The sequence below is a fragment of the Anas platyrhynchos genome, chromosome 1, assembly GCF_047663525.1.
Source record: "Anas platyrhynchos isolate ZD024472 breed Pekin duck chromosome 1, IASCAAS_PekinDuck_T2T, whole genome shotgun sequence".
Classification (NCBI taxonomy): Eukaryota; Metazoa; Chordata; class Aves; order Anseriformes; family Anatidae; genus Anas; species Anas platyrhynchos.
The window spans coordinates 129335842-129343359 of NC_092587.1; the positions used below are offsets into that span (position 1 = coordinate 129335842).

General features: G+C 39.9%; 1 long non-coding RNA gene across 1 annotated transcript; it reads right to left on the reverse strand.

Moving 5' to 3' along the window:
* Positions 1–2146: 2146 nt before the first annotated feature.
* Positions 2147–4524, reverse strand: LOC140001467 (uncharacterized). The gene is made up of 3 exons (XR_011806697.1): positions 4356–4524; positions 3463–3623; positions 2147–2508 (listed from the first exon to the last, which is right to left on the reverse strand). It is a non-coding gene; the product is annotated as an uncharacterized lncRNA (long non-coding RNA).
* Positions 4525–7518: the final 2994 nt, after the last annotated feature.

Genomic DNA, 7518 nt, shown 5'->3' on the forward strand with positions numbered 1-7518 from the left:
ATGTAGGCAAGAGTATTTACTAAAAGATTTGATGATTTATTTAAGATCATATCCTTGCAGAAAACATTTGTGCTTCACCATTCTCCAAAATACCTTGTAATATTTTACTGACTGATAAGGCATGGAAGTGTTCTTACCTCAGTCACAAATACATCAAACTGAGGAACAGAAAACCTCACGATCCTAAATACAGAAATCTGTGTAGGATCTTGCCTATTTCATGTGGTAATGCCCTGATGCATGCCATATCCTTCCAGCCACCCTGGAGCCATTTCTCTCTGTATGAGTAGATGCAGCTATGCCTTTGTTCTTTGCAGAAACCCGCCCTTTGCAGTTCTAAAGCAGACAAGGAAGGGGCCCTGAAACCTAAGGAATAAAAGGCTTGTATAAGCTTATGGCACTAACAACATGTTTCAGCAGGAATGAGTTATTTCAGCATAAAGTTCTGTTCTTTATTTACAGAGTGTGATCCTAGTGATGATTTTAGCAAATTGTTTTAGTCCAGCTCTAATTTAGAACTCCTCCTCTGCTAGGGAAAACCCCTAGGAAGAAAATTTTTCAGCTTCTTATGACATAAATGGTCTTTCTCCAGGAGGCAAAGTGGGAAGAAAAGGAAAATATCTTGACAGCTTTAGTAAATACATATTTGGTTACAAATTAAGTTAAACTCAAACTATGGAATTCACATGGACAAATAATCTCAGGTCTGAAAATCAGGGGTGCAGAAGATGCAGGACATAATTCAGTTATGGCTTTGAAAGCTCAGTGTTATATATCAGAGGTTGATCACCCACCACATCCCAAGCAGTGTCAGAAACTACCTGGAAGGCTGGTCCCATTGCCACCATCAGATCCTAGCTCTCACCACACAAATGAAAGGAGAGCTCAGAAGCTGTAACTTAAAATGGAGACTGTCTGTAATGCCTACTTGTCCTGGGAGGTAAAGGATTCTTTGGTTTCCCTAATTTCTGGGGGAATAGATGGAAATGGTGATGCCCCAGAACACAGTCTCCAAACCGAGGTCTGGCACCTGTGAAGCAACATAAATGATAAATGACAGGCCAAATGATAGGTAGACATAAATGTTAAGCCAAAGCACTGTTTTATCTCCCCATTTTGTTTAAGACAAAAGAGAAGCTATCATCAGATCTTTATTGTGATATAAACACATGCCTCATCAGTGCTCTGACAGATGGTACTGCTTGAGCATAGACAGTAGTTAAACTGGCTGTGATTATACGAATAGTCAGACATGGCAAATGGTCTTTTGCATTCTTCCAACACATACAGACTGCTTCTTTGCTGAAAAACTCATATGTTAAAATAAAATGTATGTCAATTTGCTGTCTGGATTTTCCATCTAATCAAATCTGGAAATAATGGGAAGTGCTTTTCCACTCAAGATAACTGAAATACTTTCATTCATTCATTGCAACAACTCACAGAAACAGACAAGATTATTTTTGAGAGATTTTGGTTCATACTCTCAGAAAACGGCTTGGGAAGATATTTAGCAAATTGGAAGACTCCGTTCATTTTGGCCACTGAGTCAGAGAGGAGAACGAGAACAATCTGTTTTACTATGTTCCTGCATTCTCATTAGGGGCCAGATGCTTCCCAGAAATGTACACAGGCAGTTCTTACTGAAGCCAGTGGGATTGCCTGCATCCAGGGGCAGATGTTCTCCCATTTTAGAAATGGGAGACTGAGGGAGAGGGAGCCATATTTGAATATGCTAAGTGGGAGTAGAATTAAAGTCCAAGCAATGTTCAACAGAATTCAACAGAGTTGCCTAATTTGTTCTGGTTTTGCATGAACATTGGGAGTGCTACTTAAGTACATGTCAGCTGTCTGTCCCTAGGATAGATGGCTGCTTTCATCATTATTCAATCTAAGAAAAAAATAAAAATAAAAAATAATAATTAAAAAAAAAAAAAAAACACACTAATCAAATCAGAGAGAGAAAAGAACAAAATACTAGAAGAAAAGTCACTTCCCTTCTGTTTGGGTGTAGAGCAGGTTTTCTCAGTCTTCTTTTAGTAATTTTTTTTTTTTACACTCTCTCAATCTTTTTAATGAAACAGAGGTAGGATTTAATCATAACAATCCACAAATTCATTTGATTTTCACAGAGGAATTATTTCCCAAATATTTCTATCCTGGTTGCTACAGACTTTATTGGTCCCAAGCATAAGCAGCAAGGCAGACTCCAACCACCTTGGTTTCTTGCCCTTTCTCTAAGGGCACCAAGCTTTCTGAGGTCACTTGGCTGTATGGCTGCATACATTTTTGCCCATTATCCCTTATAGCACAAAGTATGTTTTTTGATGGAGATCAAAAAATAACACGGACATTTCCAGAACTACATGGATAGCTACCATTTTCAAAAATGCCACCTTCTTTCTTGTTTGTTAAATGAGGAGAGCTTCTGCTTCTTCTGAGCAGAAGAGGTGGTAGACAGAAGAAGGTAATTCTCAGAGGGTAACAAAGAATTCCCTTCAACCTCATCTGAAAAAAAAAAAAAAAAAAAAAAAAAAGCTATGAAGATCAGTAATATTAAGAGCCAATAACAAGCATCTGTTTAGAAACTTGAAAAAGTATTTTATATACGCAACAGAAAGAACAAAAGGGAATGGATGGACAAGGAGACATATTCATGCTGTTCATATCATAACCAAGAGTTGAACCCTGAAGAGCAGGCAGATTCAGATCATCTGGTTAGAAGGAGTCGCTCTACTGTGTGCAGACAGATATGGTGTTTTGAATATTTATATAGAAAAATTTGTTACAGGCTGCAAGGAATCACATTCCAACTTTTGAAGAATCATGGGATTTACATTATCCATTAGGTCACATCACAGCCTACGGAATGATCACTACAGAAATCAGAGGGGAAACAAAAGAACTGAAATACTCCTCTGAAAACCACACTAGCAATACAGATGTCACAGGTGATGTTTGTTCCACACAATATATCCAAACTATCTTTGTGGTAAGGATTCTCAAAATAGTGTCTCCATTATGTTTCTTTGTATATAAAGTGACTTAGAAAGCATTCCTGCGCTTTCTGTTACATTTTTTTTGTTACATTGACAATAAATGTTTGAGTGTTAGCTAGTTCTGTGGTGTTTCTCGTCCTTCAGAACTTAATAGCATCTACATCTGATTCTGCATAATGTTTTCTGGGAAAACATAAAGGAAGCCCAAAAAAATCCTTTTTCTATGCAACAACATAGATTTCGTTTTGAAGAAATACACAAGAAGCTGCAGAAACTACGTTTCAATAACCCAGTTATATGATGTCTAAAAACCAGCTTTTGAAGGATAAAGCCAGATAGCTGAGGTCTTAGGCTGTTCAACATGGTAATGTACCTCATGAATGCCCCTCAGAAGTATAAACATCAGCATGACAGCAGGAAGGTACAGTATAAACAAGGATTTTAAGGGAAACAAGTGACTCACCCTGAAGTCTTCAGAATTATACTAAGAGTAATCAGTCTTCTGAACCTGAATATAACAAGTCATCTTCTAAAACCTAGAGGCCATTTGTGAATGTAAGATCTGCCACCCATCAGATACAGTTTTCAGTGGACCATGCCAAATGAAATCCAACATGTCATTTCCTAAAGGAATGTGAAATAATGCAGTCTATTACAATGTAATATAAAGCAATACACAGGAAAAATACTAGGGAGGCTATGAGATGATGTCCTTCACTGCCCATGCTAGAACAAATCTCATGTACTATTCAGGATGAAAAAACAATTTCTGGTAGCTTGTCTTATTTATCAAATATATTCCCCTCTTGTCTCCAGACTTGCCTCCCAAAGGCCTGGCATCTCAGCCCTTAATCATGTGTAGAGGGTAGCAAGGTCCCTAGATGAATGTAATGTGTGCAGCCCTTCTTCAGTAGGATGACTGATCACTAACCAAGATATTTCAAGCAAAGTGTATCGACATGTTATAAACAAATGTGTTTGTTTGTTTGTTTGTTTCCAGGTAAATGAGAAAAGTAAAGAGAACAGAATGCAACCTGGAATACATATTCCAACACCACCACTGTTTTACATTACTGGAAAAGTAGCTGGCTTAACTGGTTATAAACTGGACTGTTTCTTTTACTTGTGGCTGTATGCTGAAGGAATAGCAATGCAGTATTTCTTCTGTTTAGAAATTAGTCCTTAGAGTCACCAGATACCTCTCTGAACAGTATAAAACCAGGTGCTTTGCCACAACATTAAGTCTGAGTTTTAATGCTGCCACAGGTGTTAGCAAATTCCCAGGACTTTGTTTACACTGGCCAGAAATTCAAGGTGAGGGAACGCTGAACACATAAATATATGGAGATCATTTACCTTAGCAGAGAGGGAGACAGAAGCAGCAGGCATGGCTGTGAAGGGCAGCTCCCTGCAGCAGGGTCAAGGCCTGCCTCTGCTGGAAGATGCTGCAGCTCCACAGGTGCTGGGAGACCCAACCTCCTATCTTAGTGCTGGTCATGTCTGCCTCCTTGAAACAATCCAGCAAGGATCTTCTGAGCCAGAAAACAAAACAAAACAGCAACAACAAAACACACACAGACACAAAATGTTAAGGAGGGTTTTATCAGTTTAAAAGACCCAGAGTTTAAACAAATGCTGCTTAATTAAAATGTTGTCATGATTTTGATAAGAAATGCTGCCAAAATAGTGTTTAGAGCTGTCCCAGACTGAGAAGCAATTAGAATGGTTGTAGTAAAAGAAAGGTATGTTTCCAATAATTCTCTTTTCTGCTTAATATTACTACTGAATGCCACTTGTGCTGGAATTAAAAGTACACTCGCTCTTCCTCATCGTCTCATGTAAGTGCTTTAAAATTTACAAGGACATGTGGTTAAGATAGGCATTTCAGATTTGTGAGTATTTGAACACGTCATACTTGACAAACAGCATTCTGGAGTACAAAAACTCATAACAAAAAGTCAAGGAAAACCAAACAGCTTTTCTTAAGATTGGAAAAATTCACCCATTTATTTTGCTTGAACCTGAAATTAACTCATGGCTCACATTATCTCCAAAGCTATTCTGACTTTCTGGCATTTATGTCAGCAAGGTAGTGGGTGCACGCCCAGAGGGAAAAGAGAAAGCACAATTCTCATCAGTGCTCACTAATGGAAGGGATCACACTTTATAAGCACACTGAGAAGATGAAAGGTCATTCAAACTTTTGACTTTGAGGCCTTTAATAAGAGCTGGTTAGTATGTGAGTCAGATCAGCATTCAGTGCAACTGCCTCTTATCCTGCTATCATCAATTCACACCCAGCCTTTGAAAGCTGAAGGAAGGAAGACAAATGTTTTGATGCAATCTTCTCTAGCAAGGGCTTTGGGGAAAAGGTTTTAAGCTGTATGGAAAAAAAAAAAAAAAAAGGAAAAAAAAAAAAAAAAAAAGCAGAGCATAGCTGAAAATTCAGAAGGAGCTCAAATTCTTCTAAAGAAGATATTTAATAATACTTGTGAATGTGTACTGGGAAGGACTGAGAAAAATCTCTAGCAGTGAGAATGAGAGAATGAGAAGGGACATAACAAGGAGGGTGGTATGGTCTGGGAAATCAGCAGGAGGGCAGGAGGGCAATAGGGGTCATTTATCTCTGCTGTTCCTGAGCCTTTTTCCAGTCCTTCTGTGTGTGGGTTCCTCCAAACTCCTCCAATACTTTCTCAACATAATCTACACCTTCAAATACCCTCACCCCAGCTGATGGCATACCTCAAATCATGCCACCTTCAGTTTCATGCTGAAAACCAACCATTCTAGCAGACTGCTACACACACTTCGGACTATTTCAGACATTTTCAACTGAAACCCACTTCCCCAAACACAAAAGAAATCCAGAGAAAAGACGTACGAGGAACGGCTGAGGGCACTGGGCCTGTTCAGCCTGGAGAAGAGGAGGCTGAGGGGAGACCTCATCGCAGTCTACAACTTCCTCGTAAGGGGGTGTCGAGAGGCAGGAGACCTTTTCTCCATTAACACCAGCGACAGGACCCGCGAGAACGGGGTTAAGCTGAGGCAGGGGAAATTTAGGCTTGACATCAGGAGGGGGTTCTTCACAGAGAGGGTGGTTGCACACTGGAACAGGCTCCCCAGGGAAGTGGTCACTGCACCGAGTCTGTCTGAATTTAAGAAGAGATTGGACTGTGCACTTAGTCACATGGTCTGAACTTGGGTAGACCTGTGCGGTGTCAAGAGTTGGACTTGATGATCCTTAAGGGTCCCTTCCAACTCAGGATATTCTATGATTCTATGATTCTATCTTTTACACATGGAGGCACTCCATGTGTCCCAAAGGAATCCCAAGATAGACACATTTACAGCCACTTTGTTCTACCAAGGACAAACTAAGCTACAAGAATGTAAGGCAATTCATGCTGCATGGTGTTGGGATCAGGGATTGGTCCCTGTCTGCTTTATTTATCAGCATAAATAGAGGCACTGAGCTCCTTTCCCTGTCCCCAGAGCACATTGACATCTGGAGAGGTCCTGCACTTCATGTGTTAGACCCAGAGTACTTATGGAAACTTTCCCCAGATACAAAGTAAGGTTGAAACAGTAGCAGTGTAAACATCCGACCAAATTATCAGGACTAATTCCTCAGAAAGGAGAGAATACAGGTAGCCTCCATAACCTCCTTAGCTGTAGTCACAGATGAGCTGGAAGTAATCCCACCCCCTCCAGAGAAATACTAGGAACACTCCTGGTTCCTAAAACTACCTCCAGCAAGTTTCATCCTTTGTTAGAGATGCACCCCTGCCTCTGCCTGCACTGTCATTTTCCCACCCAAACCCAGCATCAGACACCTCTGTTCTACATGTGCAAGTGTATCTGCATAACCAAATTTCTTCCCAATGTCAGAGAGGCCAGCAGAGATGTGCAGTGGTCAGAAAATGACACCTACCTTAAGACTTGCCATTCACAAGAACTGCACATTATAGCTATCCTGCTATCTCATGGGCCTGCCAAGTATTAGCATAGGAAAACAGGTCTAGGCCCTCATGTACATAATGCTAGAAGGTCTCCCTCTAAACCTACGCCTCTGAGCGTACATAAAAATGTTCATACACAGAACCCACTGGGATTACCAAAAGCCTCAAGTAAGACTGTTTCTTGCGTAGTTTTAACGATTAAAAACGTTAAATCTGTATTAATCATTATGACCTAATATACTTGACCTTCATCCTGCTTAAATAAAGCCAAGAAAATAAAGGGAGGCAGAAACCAAAGCACAAATCAAGACCTAACTTGGCCAAATATAGGGTTAGTTAATGAAGATGTCATTATAATCAATACTTTAAACTGCGTTAACTCCCAACTTGTTGGTCTGAAAAACAGTGTATATACATTTTTTTTATAGCAGCACGACTGGCTGACAATAAAACACAGAAGATTGGTTTCTAAAGCTTGCCCTCTTCTAGGTGACCATGGAGAATTAAAAAGGATGGACATGCTCACTTGTCTATTGACTGCATGACTTAAAAAGTGTATT